The sequence below is a fragment of the Coregonus lavaretus genome, assembly GCF_964263955.1.
Source record: "Coregonus lavaretus genome assembly, chromosome: 39".
Classification (NCBI taxonomy): domain Eukaryota; kingdom Metazoa; phylum Chordata; class Actinopteri; order Salmoniformes; family Salmonidae; genus Coregonus; species Coregonus lavaretus.
In genome coordinates this window covers 6,911,034-6,928,830 of record NC_140026.1, presented here as the reverse complement: position 1 = coordinate 6,928,830, position 17,797 = coordinate 6,911,034, and the positions used below count along the sequence as shown (strand labels likewise).

The 17,797-nt window shown below is 43.5% G+C and overlaps 1 pseudogene across 1 annotated transcript; it reads right to left on the bottom strand.

Annotated features, from left to right (window-relative positions):
* Window positions 1–3,350: 3,350 nt before the first annotated feature.
* Window positions 3,351–16,500, bottom strand: LOC311113075 (eukaryotic initiation factor 4A-I-like; annotated as a pseudogene). The gene is made up of 11 exons (XR_014615930.1): window positions 16,406–16,500; window positions 15,188–15,239; window positions 14,576–14,708; window positions 13,735–13,874; window positions 13,001–13,169; window positions 12,239–12,348; window positions 9,979–10,122; window positions 8,342–8,479; window positions 7,199–7,288; window positions 6,750–6,829; window positions 3,351–5,523 (listed from the first exon to the last, which is right to left on the bottom strand). The product of XR_014615930.1 is annotated as a eukaryotic initiation factor 4A-I-like (transcript).
* Between the last annotated feature and the right edge of the window lie 1,297 nt (window positions 16,501–17,797).

Below are 17,797 nucleotides of genomic sequence, written 5' to 3'. Positions count from 1 at the left end.
ATGGCTTATTGGGGCAAACCAGGGTAGCTGAAGTGGATGAACTTTTCCTGAAGTGGACTTGTGTTTTCATCTGTCAGACAACGACATCTGGTGGTTATTAAGCAAAATTACACCTCTAAAATCCTCAGACTTCATAGGATAGTTTTCCAGGATTATAACTTCCACTATAATACTGAAATAGCCCCGATAATGTATCACTCACTATCTGATCCAATGACTGCTGCATTCTTGATCAATGATCATGTCTACCATCTAACAACTACAGTGACGGTATGTATAAATAGCGTCTTCTGTCTCCTTTCGTTTCATAAGAAATGTATCATAGCAAAGATAGGTGATAGATCCAATGCGTATTCACCGCATCATTCAAGACAGATCTTAGCTCCCACTCAGAAGCAAGTCTCAGCTATTCGATTGGCTGATACAAGAGACGAGGCCTGTATCAAGACAAATAGATGGTTCATAGTTTAATCTGATAATAAAAAAACATATTTGTCTTTGAAGTTTTGATTTCTGATACTATTTTAACACTGCACTTGTTTCCCACCCTGCTCAAGCCAGCTGTGACATGTAGTTATCAGTGGTGTAAAGTACTTAAGTAAAAATACTTTAAAGTACTACTTAAGTAGTTTTTTGGGGTATGTGTACTTTACTTTACTATTTATATTTTTGACAACTTTTACTTTTACTTCACTACATTCCTAAAGAAAATAATGTACTTTTTACTCCATACATTTTCCCTGACACCCAGAAGTACTCATTACATTTTCAATGCTTAGCAGGACAGGAAACTGGTCCAATTCACGCACTTATCAAGAGAACCTTCCTGGTCATCCCTACTGCCTCTGATCTGGCGGACTCACTAAACACAAATGTTTCCTTTGTAAATGATGTCTGAGTGTTGGAGTGTGCCCCTGGCTATCTGTAAAAAATAAAATAATAATAATTGAAATGATGTATACTTGTACTTTTTATACTTAAGTATATTTTAGAAATTACATTTACTTTTGATACTTAAGTATATTTAAAACCAAATACTTTTAGAGTTTTACTCAAGTAGTATTTTACTGTGTGACTTTCACTTTTACTTGAGTCATTTTCTATTAAGGTATCTTTACTTTTACTCAAGTATGAAAATGGAGTACTTTTTCCACCACTGGTGGTTATCAAGGAACTATAGTAGCCTAGATAAAGTTAGTAGTGCCTACTAAGATGTCTATCTGTTACTATGTACTGTCACCGCCACACTGTCAACCAATCAACACAACTGTCAACCATGTGGGTATCGGGGAAAAAGATGCCTGATAAGATGTTTATCCAGTGACATGTAGGCGTCAGGGAAATGCAGCTACTACCTAGTAGTAAAGCATATGCTTTTTATGCTGTGTTTGTGTTAATATGAAGTCTAATTGAAAGAGAGCAACTCTCAGTTTGGGCTGATCTGTGACCCACTAGCACCTCCCCCGGCTAGAGGGGAATAAGGCAACCTCAGAATTACACACAATGATACTTTATTGACACACACACGGTTTAAATGTACATGGAATGGTAGTGTTTTTTGTGCACGCACACCATCCCACAAGTCCAGAGATGAGTCCAGCTGTTGTTGTGCAGCTTGCTACTCTCTCTGTGACTGCTTGAAGGAGCCAGAGGGGGAGGCAGGAATTGGGGATCTGGGACCCAAGATGACTGTCTGTGATTGGCTGACCACACGGTGTGATAAGGCCCCTGGCAACCATGAACCCTAGCAACCAATCGGTTTGGCTAGGGACAGAGGTGTGAAGGGACAGTTTAAGACCCATAGCCTAGCCTGAAATGCTCCGGGGCGGGGGTCCCTGAGAGAGGGCTGTGAGAATATAATATAATAATATAATAATATAATGAGATGGTCATTCTACCCCTCTAACCAGGGACCGCTTTAGAGCTGGGGCACTTCATTATCAGGTAGAACAGAAAACCAGCAGTTGTCCGGACCTCGTAAGGTAAGATTTGAACACCGCTGAACTAGAACAACTTGAAACAGATCTACTGTACTTCATTGAAGGTGTCATGTAGGCTGCGTTTAGACAGGCAGCCCAATTCTGATATGTTTTCCACCAATTGGTCTTTTGACAAATCAGATCTGAAAAATATCTGATGTGATTGATCAAAAGACCAATTAGTGGGAAAAAATATCAGAATTGGGCTGCCTGTCTAAACACAGCTCTAGTAGTAGCACCAGTGAGTAATGGCAGTGGCCTATTCACAAGACACCAGTAAAATCATTCCAGGTGGTACACAGCTACAACCGGAAGTTACTTTTTCATAGCAGGTTAGGAGAATGAACGTGGTAGGTTAGGAGAATTAGGTTAATAAGGTTAGGGAAAGGGTTAGTTAAAATGCTCTCCTAACCTGCTAGGAAAAGTCACGGAAGTCCACAGCTGTACTCCATCTACTCACCTCATTCCAGTAGAGTAGTTTCAAAGTTGGGCAACCTGACTGGGTTTATAATTGTCGCCCCCTAGTGGCAATTTTAAACAGTACAAGTTTTTGTTACCCACCATCACCACCAATTATGATTTATCAAGATCGTCTTAATGGTATGTTTTTAATTTTTTGACTACTTTGTCCAAATGTGTGAAAGTCAATAGATTTAAAAAATCTTATCTATAACTCTGCATTGTTGGAAAAGGACCTGTTAGCTTCTCACTGTCTACACCGGTTGTCTATGACGCGTGACAAAAATGTTTTGAAGTAGATATGAATGCAACTTGAACCATGGTTAACTTGATTTCAAACAGTGTTTGTAACCACCTTTCTCAATACTAGCAATAAAGATTTAAGTCAAATACTAGGCTTACGTCATAGGACTTGTGCCCAAATGCCTGTTTTAGCATAGGCAGCATCATTGTGGAATTCCACAATTTTTAAGTAGTCAACTGGGTGGGTAGATGGGTTAAGGAGGGATCACAACTACATCAAGGTCATCATGATCAGCCAATGAATTATACTCATGAGAAAACATTCCATAACTGCAGGTGGCAGTAAATCGCCAACCTCTGCTTCATACCTGTTCAAACACTGGAAGTGTGCACACTTTCAGTTTGTTTACCAACTCAGAACTCCACTTCAGGACAGACGGCCTCAAGGGAGCTGCCCATGCTCACGTACACCATCATTAGACAGATCCAATGTCTAAGTATTTTGCGTACATATTTAGGGTGAAAGTAGATATGCATGAACATTGCAACCAACCACAAACACTAGGAAAATAATGTGATGTACACTCATGAATCAAATACTAGGCTTTTGTGTATGTTTTTGGACAACCTAATGTATGAAAATGGACACGAACGCAACTTCAACCATGGTTAACTTGTTAAAAAGGAGAAATACCTTTATTTTATTTAAGACCATTAAAATAAATACTATACAGAACCCAATGTAGAAAAGTTGATACACTGCCTCTGTCTCAAATGTTAACAATATCACATTTCTTTTAATAATAAATTCATTTAAAAAATAGCACTGACCAAGCAATAACTGCACATTCCTTTTAACTCCACCCAGTGACAAACAATTGTATATATATATATATAAAAAATAAAATTAAAAGACTACATCATTTGTAGGTTGGTCCTTCCCATAAAGACCTCGCCAACAGTTTGGTGAGGTAGGTTACAAAAGTGACACACCCTTTCAAATCCAATATTTCTGGACAGAAATCATAAACTAAAGAAATTAGCCTGTGAAACGGGTTTGTGACAGTTCGAAACAAGGCATGGCTGGATCTGTAGGGTTGCAGAAACCTTCCAACCGGGATTGCTGGACAACCTGGGAACTTTTTGGGAAAAGATGTTGGAATGTCAAACTTACTTTTCTGCCTTGAGCCGTCAGTCGCCCTGCCCCCCACCAATAACCGACAGGTCTCAAACTAAAATAATGCTACCTCAACTTTGGACTATACAAGAAAAGCATAAAGAAAATATAAACAAGAGAATCACACAGAGATCAGGATCAAGGAAACATTTCATACTCATTCATGATCACTTTTCCTTCTATACATTTTTATTTATTGGTTGAAGACAACGCTCCTTTCTTAACCCTCCCAAGACAAGAGTCCCCTGTAGCTCAGTTGGTTGAGCATGGCGCTTGCAACGCCAGGGTTGTGGGTTCGATTCCCACGGGGGGCCAGTATGAAAATGTATGCACTAACTGTATGTCGCTCTGGATAAGAGCGTCTGCTAAATGACTAAAATGTAAGAGAGTTGGATACCAATTTCAGTTTGTTGGATACATTGTAGTCTTTTCAGAAGTACCATTCTGGTATGTAATAACTTCTCCCAGCCCCCCCCCCCCCCCCAAAAAAAAAGATCCATAGTAATAATTTTATGGGTTGCATACTTACTGAAGAACTATTAAAACACCCACTGACTGAAGATCAATGAAGCACGTCACAACAGTGAGGGTGCGTCCGAAATGGCACCCTATGGACTTCATAGTGCACTATGTAGGGAATAGGGTGCATAGTCGGACGCAGCCAGAGTCAGCCTGAAAGCTAGTCACTTCCCAACATTATACACAAATGCCACTAAGTTGCATCAATTGGGGGGGAAAGAGTTGATATAACCACAACTAAGGTGGTCAGGGTAGTCGATTAAGTTAAATAGAGGGCGCAGACGGCAGGTAGCCTAGTGGTTAAGAGCTTTGAACCAGCGACCTTTCGATTACTAGACCGAATCCCAGAGCCAACTATGTGAAAAATCTGCCGACGTGCCCTTGAGCAAGGCACTTAACACTAATTGCTCCTATAAGTCGCTCTGGATAAGAGCATCTGCTAAATAACAAATGTAAAATGCACAAAGGCCATTATGGCAAAGATGCACGGGTGTGCTATCTATCAAACTATTGGGAGTCTTAAAACAAATCAACCAGTATCAGTTCTAAACGTCAGTCTTTAGTGTGGGCACCCCATCATTTAGAACCATCTCAGGGAGTTAGGGGTTTAAAAAACAAGGAACAACCCCATCAAGACAATGCATTTTTGACTTGGGAAATACAAGGGGAAGTGGTGTGGGGTGGAGTAGGACTTCCGCTATACTAGACTTATCTGACCATACTAAAGTAACGGGCTATGAGGACAAGACAGAACCCCCAGTGTAAGAGAAATCATTTGTACTGAGTTAGCAGAACATCAGTCGGTATTCAAATCCCAAGGATGGGAATCATGGGTGAAATAGGATGGGATTGGATTTCAGGTCAAGAGGGGGCAGGCTCTAGGATCTGAGTGATCCTTGTTTTAAGGGATAGAGGGATGTTGGGTTTGGGGTTTTGTTGAAGCCGAGGGGGTTGAGAGGGGAAACAAGGTTTGGGACGGGGCAGAAGGGAATCGTCAGAATCTAGATGAGGTCAGCCACATTCATGGGCATCTCTTCAACAGTGGTGTTGTAGAACGTCTCGATGTCCCTCAGCGTGCGCTTGTCCTCCTCTGTCACCATGTTGATTGCAACGCCCTTGCGGCCAAAACGACCCCCTCGACCAATCCTGACAGGAGGAAGCAGAGGGTTTAGGTTGGATATTTAGTGCGATCTTTTAGTTGACATGTAGTTGAAATGCAACTGCTGCATGTAGGAGATGCTTTGTGCTGCTGGAAAAGAGCCATCTACATTCAACCCATTATCTGGAACAGAGTTACATTTACCCACTTGTTTTCCCCCCATTCAGTACTCTACCCATTGTACTCCACTAAATTAATCTCAAGACCGAACATTGAAAGGAATCCCAACTTCAAATCAACTACGCTGTATTCAGCCAGTGTGGAATCTGATCATGAGTTCCAGAGTCCTGAGGTTCAGAACACACCAGCCAACAGAACGCTGACTGGTGGAACTAGAACACTCAGGGGGTTCCAGAATCAGTTGACACGCATGGATTTCATCACTATACAGCTCTAGAACCCTACCCTGTCACTATACAGCTCTAGAACCCTACCCTGTCACTATACAGCTCTAGAACCCTACCCTGTCACTATACAGCTCTAGAACACTACCCTGTCACTATACAGCTCCAGAACCCTACCCTGTCACTATACAGCTCTAGAACCCTACCCTGTCACTATACAGCTCTAGAACCCTACCCTGTCACTATACAGCTCTAGAACCCTACCCTGTCACTATTCATGGGTTGCAGATACGACTGAGCATAAACAATTTTTAAAAAAGGAAACAATGAGTGCATTAGTGGCTTAGAAATACAATGACATTGAAAAAGCACACAAATAATTAGGACAACCTTCATAGTTTTGATGTCCCCAGATTGACTTTAGACGCAGTATAATATTTGAGTGGATGACACCAGATTTAAGCTAGACAACGCTAACCATTTGAGAAAATTTGCTAGCTATGACAACATTGCCATCTGTCTAAAGTAAATTTGATGACATAATGCTGGCAAAGTTCTTTCATTCTAAATATTTGACTACTTTAGCAATGTCATTGTATTTCCAGGCACTAGTGTAATTCAGACTAAACAGTAGTTAGCGCTGTCATTCTCGCTTTTCACAACTTTAGGGCCCCACTATCGCGCCGCAGGTAGAGGGAGGCTTGAGAACGTTCATAATGGCATGAAGGAACAGAGGTGCAACCTATGAACACAGATCTATGTAGGATCCCGTCAAACATGCATGACCCTGGTGTCAATATATTGCTCTGCATGGATCATAACGTTTTCCAATTATAATGCTGCATTCTGGGAATTGGAGTTGTAGTTACCTGTGGATGTAGTTCTCCCGGTTGGTGGGCAGGTCATAGTTGATGACCAGGGACACCTGCTGGACATCAATACCTCTGGCCTGGAGGGACAGAGACCGAGGGAATAATCAATCATTAGCGCTATACTTCGACTGGTGCCAAACATAAGTGCAAGAGGCCGCAAACGTTTTGCATAGTCAGTCAACAAGGAAAGACATTACATCAGAGAAAGGTGAATGTTGTAAACTGCTAATAAGTCGTGAGTTGGGACTGTGAGCCCAGTCACTGTGGAGAGCAGCCTAGCTTCTCTCCCAAAGACAATCATTCCTGACAAAGCACACAAGCTGAGAGGAGAGTTCTCTGGGCCCGAATTAACAGGGAGAGGATGGGGGCAACCATTTCAATGTGACACCATAGCAGGAGTGGTGGAAACCATTTGAGTGTGACGCCATTAACAGGAAGTGACATACCAGCAGGTCAGTGGTGATGAGAACCCTACTGGAGCCTGAACGGAACTCTCTCATGATCAGGTCCCTCTCCTTCTGGTCCATGTCTCCGTGCTGGAAGAGAACAGACATGAGCTACAGGTCATATGAATGCACAAGACATGGCTAAGAGATTTCTTTAGACTCAAGGTCCAGTTTGGATATTGCAGAATATATTTGTGTGGTAATGCCACAATATACTTTTGACTAGAGGGGTTAGACTTAAGGTTATCAAAATACTACACACAATGAGCAAATACTGAATAGGTTTATGCATCTGCTAAATGACTTAAATGTAAATCTGTGCCCATAGCATGAACCAGCCTATTCCTCACTGAACAGAGCTGACTGGGATGAATATGGACTCATTCTCTATTCCCCTGTCAGATATAAGATTCAGTGCCATTAGAGGACACCGCCTTGCCCAGTTGACAGGGGGCGTTAAGTCAAACAAGAAAAATAGAGTTCTGACCCCATTGACTTAAAGATGCACATACTAATTCTAATGGGACAACCTCAGTGACAGTTACATTAATGAAAACAGACTACAGTGAAGGACATTACTTTGATTGCCTAAAGCCACAACTCCAAGAGCCAATTTAGGCTTGATCTGAAAATGTGGGTCGGCAATGCCGTAAGGAGGGTGTGACGCAATTGTGGCGCTTCCGGAGGCACGCAGAGGCCAAAATTGAGCACCGTACCGCATTGCGCCTCCCAAATATTGTAACAATGCAGAGGGCTCCATTCAGCTCCGCATCGTATAAAACAAACTCCCTTAACAGCTCTGTGAAGCACAAGTAGTACAGATCACTTCACCGAGGCTGTATCACCGTAACACGCCAACGCAGATGTCGGATTGACCATGCAGCGCCTTCACGGCAATCTAAAATTACACGGTTCCAGCATTTAGTCCGTAGTTTAAGGTCTGAGTTACATTCAAGCTACGGCTGAGGCTCTTTCAAGTTCAAAAAGGGGTTCCTTCCTCTTACCAGAGGTCATGACCCCAGCTAGGGTAGACAGGTCAGTCCATAGGGTTGAAGCGAGGGCACACAAGCCATTACAGCGCCGATGCATGGTGGGGCCCTCATTCCAACCCTATGGGTTAGTCAAAAAGGGGTCTAGTCTTACCAGAGCAGACACAGTAAAATCCCTAGCATGCATCTTCTCAGTGAGCCAGTCCACCTTCCTCCTGGTGTTGATGAAGATCACAGCCTGGGTGATTGTCAGGGTCTCGTAGAGATCACACAGGGTGTCCAGCTTCCACTCCTGGTAGAGGGGAGACATTGAGAACATGACAAGGCAGTCAAGGATGTGAGTTTAGTGAAAATCAAGGGTATCCTTCTACCTCCATTTTGTTGTCGATCCGATAAGTAGCTTTAGTGTCATCTAGTTTAGCCACTACACTAAATATATAAAATCGGCCAAATAGGAGGTACAGAATGTGATGTGGCAAGTTCGTCCTTATATCAAAGAACCAAAGTATTTGTAGCATTATGATGCTCCATTACATACGCAATAGAGCCGAGGTGGTTTGCAAAGCATCCTCCTACCTCTCATCTCTGTTTATTTAGTCATATTTACATACGTTTTAGCTTAAAAACCCTCCCTCTTGGGTTCCCCCACCACGGTCTTCAGTTTCCCCCACCACCCACTTCCTTAGTCTATGATAGTGGCAAAATCTGACTTCTATTCAGTTTGGAAACAATGGTGCAATCAATCAAGCCCTTGTCATGCAAAAATTAATCATGTTCAGTTTGAACTCTGTTCAACCCTGGCTCGACCTGAGATTGATTGCTGGACATGACAGGTCCACACTCAATCTCTCAAACATACCCAAACCAAACTCCTCTCTTCCCTCCCGTCATGCTGTAATTACTCATGTTTAGTCTGAACTCTGTTCAACTCTGGCTCCGCTCTCAGGACTTTGTCTGAGGAGAGAGGCAAAAGGCAACAGTCTGGTTTCAGTCTCTGATAAGGTAGGACTGCCATGGATTAGGTAAAAGCGAGGAATTCGACCCGAGGTCAGATCCCCATTTCACACACCCAGTGAGAATAATTAAGTTCTTGCCTAGCAACAGCAATGTACCCATGTTTAACCCTGGGTCCGTGTTCAGCATGTTGTGATTAAATGTTTATCTAAATAAAATCCTCATCAAATGTCACAATATTTTCACTCTGGCTTCTCTACCCGAGTCCAACTTATCAACGAGCCAAAATCTCACAAGAGGAACGTCTTCGGTAGGATGCTAATAAACACGGAGGTGTTAATCTAGTAGGGTGTGCCGTTTTCAGCTGTACCGTCAGATCATGCCCCCAGAGCCTTGAGGCTACTAACAACCGGCTGACAGAACGCCAACCGGCCACCGGGAGCCCCAAGGGTTTCTGGGATCAGTTGACACGCATGAGTTTCATCATAAAACAGCCACACCCAGATTGGCTTACTACAGCCATTGAAGGTTTAATCCAATGTATGTAATATATGGTAGTCTTTGGTTGAAGTTGCTCTGGATAAGATTCTGCTACATTACTGAAATGTAACACCTCAGAATTTGAGGTCGCTGACAAACCTAGACGAGGCAGAGCGGCCTCTTAACTCACTCGTCAGAAAACTGGATAAAACCGGTTCTGGCGAGATTAACAAATATTGGACCAAATGCACCCTCATCTGTCAAAACGCACCTAACCCAATCTAGATATGTGCCTAAAGGAAACTTACTCAGACCGCCCAAACTGATCTTAGATCTGTGTCTAAGGGCAACTCGCACCTCTTTCTCCACGTTGATGTAGAACTGGCGGATACCCTCCAGGGTGAGCTCCTCCTTCTTGACCAGGATGCGGATCGGCTCACGCATGAACTTCTTGGTGACCTCGAGCACGTCCTGGGGCATGGTGGCAGACAGCAGCACCACCTAGAGGGGGTCAGAGGTTAAAGGCTGTTAGTCATGATTCAGATTACAGTCAAAGTCCATACTAGCGTACTACTTAGCCATGTTTAACTACTTGAGAGAACAGGAAAGCTAAAGGGTTAGGTATGTTGAAGTCAACAGCATTTTGTCAATTGGATTTGCTTAACGCCGAGTCTCCTCGCCTCCCTTTGATAAAGGGCAAAGGTAATCGAGGGGGGAAAGTGACGTGCTAGTGGCAGAGTCAATTCACTAAGCACCTTAGTCAAGAGGGTGGATCCCAAAAGTGATCAAAACAAATTAAGTTAGAGACGCAGGACATTTTAGATTAAAACTACTTAGCTTTAGACAGGTGCATGGTTTCCTCTAGACAAAGCAAATGATTCAGAGAGTGTGGCAGATCAAAATGCTTCCGAAGCACTGATAGTTAGCCACCTTTCAAGGACAGTCATACCCATCTAGGAGGGGATAACTCTTTACATTTACATTTTACATTTTAGTCATTTAGCAGACGCTCTTATCCAGAGCGACTTACAGTTAGTGATTACATTTTTTTTTTATACTGGCCCCCCGTGGGAATCGAACCCACAACCCTGGCGTTGCAAACACCATGCTCTATCAACTGAGCTACATCCCTGCCGGCCATTCCCTCCCCTACCCTAGACGACGCTGGGCCAATTGTGCGCCGCCCATTAGTCTCCCGGTCGCGGCCGGCTGCGACAGAGCCTGTATTCGAACCAGGATCTCTAGTGGCACAGTTAGCACTGCGCCACTCAGGAGTACTAGTGGTCGTAGTGTCCATTCGCCGACTAACGAATGGACACTACGACCACTTAGTTCAGGTCACGGAGGAGCGAGGGCAGAGGATGGACTTTCACCCACATGAGGAAAAGGACATGAATGAACATTACCCTGAAACGTCTACAACAGTTCAACCTCAGGGAAGACTCAATGCCAACCACACCCACAAGAATTGTGCAACCGGTGAGTAGGTTGTAAACGGCTAATAACCCATGAGTTGGGACTGAGCCCTGTCACTGTGGAGAGCGGATTCTAGGTTACACAAAAAAACGTAATTCCTGACAGCACAAGCTGGGAGGAGTTTTGGCCACATATGATAGGGAGTGGAGGAAACAGTTTCACTGCATCAAGTTCATATGACTAAATGCAGAGTACAGAGCAATGCAGTTGAGCCTGTACTACAGATCAGTTTGCTGAAAAGTATAATAAGTCATTTAAAACTACGAACAAAAGTCAAATATCCTTAGGATATTGCCCTTGAGCAATGGCCACAGTAAATATTTCTAGCTAAATTGAAGACCAAATACACACCTTTCAAATAAAGTTAGTTCAAATCAGATTCCAGCTAAAGTTAGTGCAGATGGGCATACCAGTGCTGGTGGGTTGGGGTTAGTCCTGGTCAGATTGACATACCAGTGCTGGTAGGTTGGGGTTAGTCCTAGTCAGATTGACATACCAGTGCTGGTGGGTTGGGGTTAGTCCTAGTCAGATTGACATACCAGTGCTGGTGGGTTGGGGTTAGTCCTAATCAGATTGACATACCAGTGCTGGTGGGTTGGGGTTAGTCCTAATCAGATTGACATACCAGTGCTGGTGGGTTGGGGTTAGTCCTGGTCAGATTGACATACCAGTGCTGGTGGGTTGGGGTTAGTCCTAATCAGATTGACATACCAGTGCTGGTGGGTTGGGGTTAGTCCTAGTCAGATTGACATACCAGTGCTGGTGGGTTGGGGTTAGTCCTAGTCAGATTGACATACCAGTGCTGGTGGGTTGGGGTTAGTCCTAGTCAGATTGACATACCAGTGCTGGTGGGTTGGGGTTAGTCCTAGTCAGATTGACATACCAGTGCTGGTAGGTTGGGGTTAGTCCTAGTCAGATTGACATACCAGTGCTGGTGGGTTGGGGTTAGTCCTAGTCAGATTGACATACCAGTGCTGGTGGGTTGGGGTTAGTCCTAGTCAGATTGACATACCAGTGCTGGTGGGTTGGGGTTAGTCCTAGTCAGATTGACATACCAGTGCTGGTGGGTTGGGGTTAGTCCTAGTCAGATTGACATACCAGTGCTGGTGGGTTGGGGTTAGTCCTGGTCAGATTGACATACCTGTGTGCTGGTGGGGAGTTTCTGGAAGATCTCGTAGATCTGGTCCTTGAACCCTCGGCTCAACATCTCATCTGCCTCATCAAGCACAAACATCTTGATGTTCTTGGAGGCTGCATGGAGGCAAGGTAGTGTGATAGAATAACATTAGAGAAGCATCTATAAGTAGTCAATTAATTCTGCCTTTACTGGTAATATCACCACTACATTCATTTTAGAGGGATGAAATGAGGGAAAATGCCCAATGACCCATCTTTGATTCAAAGCCTTTACTATTTGTGCAAACCAAGTTCTGAGTCATTGAAAAATACTGTATTCAGCCAGTGTGGAATCTGATCATGAGTTCCAGAGTCCTGAGGTTCAGAACACACCAGCCAACAGAACGCTGACTGGTGGAACTAGAACACTCAGGGGGTTCCAGAATCAGTTGACACGCATGGATTTCATCATTATACAGCTCTAGAACCCTACCGTCACTATACAGCTCTAGAACCCTACCCTGTCACTATACAGCTCTAGAACCCTACCCTGTCACTATACAGCTCTAGAACCCTACCCTGTCACTCAAACGTATCATCACCAACTGCAAACCAGGGTCCTACTAAGAACGAAAATGTGCAACTTAAACCATTGATGAACTACACTATTGGTCAACTACTATGTGGTGAATTTGGATAAAATGCATGAAAATATTTAGCCGCCTCACTCAAAGTCGAAACTCAACCATTGATTGTCAATTAAACAAATTGGGCAACCACTACTTACCCAGGTATTTGCGGTTCAACATGTCGAACACGCGACCAGGGGTCCCCACCACTATGTGGGGGGCCTCAGCCTGCAGCTTGGTGACCTCGTTACGGACGTTGGTCCCTCCGATACAGGCATGGCAGGAGGCTCCCATGTAGTCACCCAGGGCCAGGATCACCTTCTGGATCTAGGGAGGAGAGGAGATTTTATTTGATAGTAAAGTTGAGATTAAACAATATGGGGAGAAAGAGAATGTTTAGTAGTTTCAGACTATTGAGGGTTTGTTTTTTACTCAAGACATCCCTTTAGTTTGTGTAGGACTACCACCTATTTCCACATCAAAACCTCTCAACTGTACATGTATATCTGGTATTTTCCAACATCTGTGCCCATAGCATGAACCAGCCTATTCCTCACTGAACAGAGCTGACTGGGATGAATATGGACTCATTCTCTATTCCCCTGTCAGATATAAGATTCAGTGCCATTAGAGGACACCGCCTTGCCCAGTTGACAGGGGGGGGGGGGGGGGGCGCATGTTTTACAGCAGTCCCTTTGTGGCATGTCTTAAAAGCAGTCACTGATAAGCCATAAACTAAACCTAATCAAGTTGACGCCAACGCAATTCTTGCATGTAGGACCACAGGACAAGAAATGCAACTGTTTCATGCTAGAGATGTGAACATTACCCATTTGTTTTTACTTCCTTTTATTGTCCAACTCATCCCCTTCCTCCTCCCTTGTCAACACACCTGCTGAGCCAACTCTCTGGTGGGAGCCAGGACCAGGGCCTGTGTGCCCTTCAGCTCCATGTCAATCTGCTGCAGGATGGAGATGGCAAAGGTGGCAGTCTTCCCAGTACCAGACTGAGCCTGTGCAATCACATCGTAACCTGGGGACAGGCAAGAATGCCAATGTCAGCTCATATAATTAGCCATTTATACATACGCTGACTTAATGGATAGGTCTACTAGAATGTTAGTCAGAACCTCTACTCTTTTGGGTAGGCTTCAACCAATGCCTTCTACTATAATGTTAGTCAGCACCGCTACTCTTTTGGGTAGGCTTCAACCAATGCCTTCTACTAGAATGTTATGTCGAAATGCACAAGCTAAACCAAAATTATCCTCCAACCACTAGTTTGTTTTCAGAGTTGTTTAAATTAGTAATTAGGCTAAAGTTAGTGCACTAAAATTGACTAGTTTGTTTCATCTGTGCCCATAGCATGAACCAGCCTATTCCTCACTGAACAGAGCTGACTGGGATGAATATGGACTTGTTCTCTATTCCCCTGTCAGATATAAGATTCAGTGCCATTAGAGGACACCGCCTTGCCCAGTTGACAGGGGGAGTGAAGTCAACATGCATAAGTTAAGACTTCAGCATTTTTAGTACCCTCAGCTTAAGTGAACGTTAGTGGTCTTTTCAAGCTGATGAGCTAAGAGAAGGTAGATTTCAGTCACTGTAGTGACCCTGCTGTACGGACACTGCAAATGCCCTCTTCAAATGTGTTGTATGACCCCATAAAGTTTAGAAAATGAAGCATTTGACCATTACGCATAACCATCTAAAAAGGTGTGGCTGAGTACTCACCCTTGATACAAGGGAGGATGGCCCTCTGCTGAATAGCGGAGGGTTTCTCAAAACCATAGGCATAGATTCCTCTGAGCAGCTTCTCGCCCAGGTTCATGTCATCAAAACTGTCCACGATCTCATTCCAGTTGCTCTGTAGGTTGAGGGTTGAGTATAGACAGCCACATTTCAGTAAATTAGCAGACAATCTCATCCAGTGTGACTTGACAGTGCATCCAAACAAGGTAGTTAAAAACAGTCATTCGCTAACCTTTATTTAACTAGGCAAGTCAGTTAAGAACAAATTCTTATTTACAATGACAGCCTACACCGGCCAACGCTGGGTCAATTGTGCGCCGCCCTATTAGTTCCCCTAAAACTTAAGATGTCGGTCATCCTTTAGCAACTGGATCTACTGAATATCTAACTTCATACATTGGAGCTTTTGGCATCCATTTAGCAAGGTAGGCATCATTACACAGTATCTTGACCATCTGAATAGCTACAGTGTTCGCATTCAATTAGGCAAGTTATTACATTTATTACACATTAAGTTTTAACTGGAGCTCTTGAATATCTAGTTACAGTCGTTCACATCCAATTTAGAAGATTTCACACAGAAGCAATACGCACCTCAATGATCCCATCTGGCTCCATGCCCTCGGGGCCATTGTCTCTGGAAGGTCTGAAATCACACAGCAGTAGATCGTCATTAACAAATTCCTGGAAGCGAAATCCTACGCTTTACGATGTAAATCTGGCGTGTTGTATCTTTAAAAGGATGTTGAGAAATATCGCTAGGCTACACTGGAAATGCGGGTCGGTCCCAGTAAGAAACTGTTTCTGGTGATGACATTTGTCATTTCTACAAGAAAACGTTTAGAATAATTTTGTTAACCGTTTCATAAGCTTAGCTATTATAGCTTAACAGCAGAATTGCACAATGGAGATTGTTCTGTAGAACACGTCGAATGTGGGACGGGCGGCATTTTCCCGAGGAAAAAGCCCCGTGGTCGACAAAGCCGCCATTTCTTTTTCAGACAATTCAAGATGGTCGTTTCTCACCGCCCGAAAACTGCTGATGGCTAACTAACGGGCTAACAGCATGCGTAAACGATTGCATATGCAAAATGAGTTTAGAAACAACCCATTACTTAGATGTTCAAAAACATTGACTACATTTGTTTCCCTATTGAAATTAACCCCCATGAAAACGATTGCTAAGTAGCTGGTTTACATATACGTGTCAAACTAGCATAAGTTTGCTAGATGGCTCTACATTGGGCCTAGTTGGCGCTTTTCCGATTTAATTTGGCAGCTTAATCTATGTTATCACATCTGCCATTTTTTAATACACTAACCGTGTCCGGTGTGATTAGTACGTCAGAAAATACAGTTGCCAGTCGTAAATCATGCCAGCTATCATAAGGCACGCCATTGTCACGCAGGTAACTCCGACGACCATGTGCGTGACATTTCCCCCTGCACTCGCCATCCAGCTGACCTGTAGTTTGCTACCATGCTGATCTGACCAAGATCAATATATCGCCGTATTTTCAAAAGTGTGGCTTATCAATACCAGACGTTAACACATAATAGCCGCATCAGGCAGTATTCCGGAAAGGCCTAGACCAGGCTTGAAAATCGTTATTGAAAGTTCGTCACTCAAGTCCATGCGGAGAAACCGGCACCGCCGCATATTGCACTGAAACATACGCTCAACAACATTGCTTCAAACATCGCATTCATTTTGAAATAGCATGCGTTACGAAAAAACATTTTTCTATTTAAAAATGACAATTTCATCAATATTACGCAATACATTGGCAACAATGTCCGTTCATTCCTTACCTATCTTCATACTCTGCCGACATTATCACAAAGGATGAGAATGTGGCAGGAACCTTATATATACGTCAACGTGATGAGCAACCTAGCGATTTCATTGCAGCAGCACCATGTCAATCAATTGTGACTCCACCCATTATGACATGTCATTGGCTAATTTATACGTAATTAAGATTAGATTGACAGCATAATCGTGTTATTTGCACTGAAGCAGGCGGGATATAGTGCATAACCCTCCTATAGCATGTAGCTATTGGGCAAAAGCAGTCTTCTTGTTGGTTTTCATTGGGTATTTCCTTTGCAACATTGAGCGCGCTCAGACACTGATCTTACAACAGCGTTTCCGGTCCTGTTAGAAAACTTCATTCTAGAATAAGAATTCTAAAACTGATCCAGGACTAGTTCATGTAAAACACCCCATATGACCAGAGCCCTGCCCAAGTCTTTACGTCACTACATCGTCATTTCGCAAATCCAAGTAATAATTGTGCCGCGTTCAAGTGCCAGTCGGAACTAGGACATTTGGAAATGTTCGACTTGAATACTGGTTGTAGTTATACACGTCCTGCGTTCAACGAATCAACAAGTCGGAAATTTCCGACAAGTTCAGACTAGTATTTGAACGTGGCATTAGATGACGTCTCCTGTTTTCGCAAAGTATACTTATTCAATTTATGTGGGATAACATGAGTCATTTACAGCATGATCACTTACCTAGACTACCCTCTGTTTTTTAGTCATGGAGATAAAACGAATCTAATGATGACTAACACTAGCACACTTCCTAGGGGTAACATTGGATGGTCAGTTATCATCATGGTCAAGACAGATTGACAAAGTTGCTGTGAAGATGGGGAGAAGTAGGTCTGTTATAAAAACACGTTCTGCGTTTTTGAAACAAAGATCAACTGTACTAGTTGTTCAGGCTGTGATCTTGTCCCATCTTCATGACTGTCCGGTAATATAGTAAAGTGTAGCAAAGAAAGGATTAATTTATACTATTCCAGGTATTCCTTAAAGAGGTAGGGTTTCAAGTGTCTCCGGAAGGTGGTCAGTGACTCCGCTGTCCTGGCGTCGTGTGGGAGCTTGTTCCACCATTGGGGTGCCAGAACAGCGAATAGCTTTGACTGGGCTGAGCGGGAACTGTGCTTCCGTAGAGGTAGGGGGGCCAGCAGGCCAGAGGTGGATGAACGTAGTGCCCTCGTTTGGGTGTAGGGTCTGATCAGAGCCTGAAGGTAAGGAGGTGCCTTGACATGAGAGTGTGCGGAGGAGCGGGGTGACATGAGAGAACTTGGGAAGGTTGAACACCAGACGGGCTGCAGCGTTCAATTTAAATCTATCCCCATTATACAAAGCATGACAGATAAACTTTCATTAATCTATTCCTTGCCATGT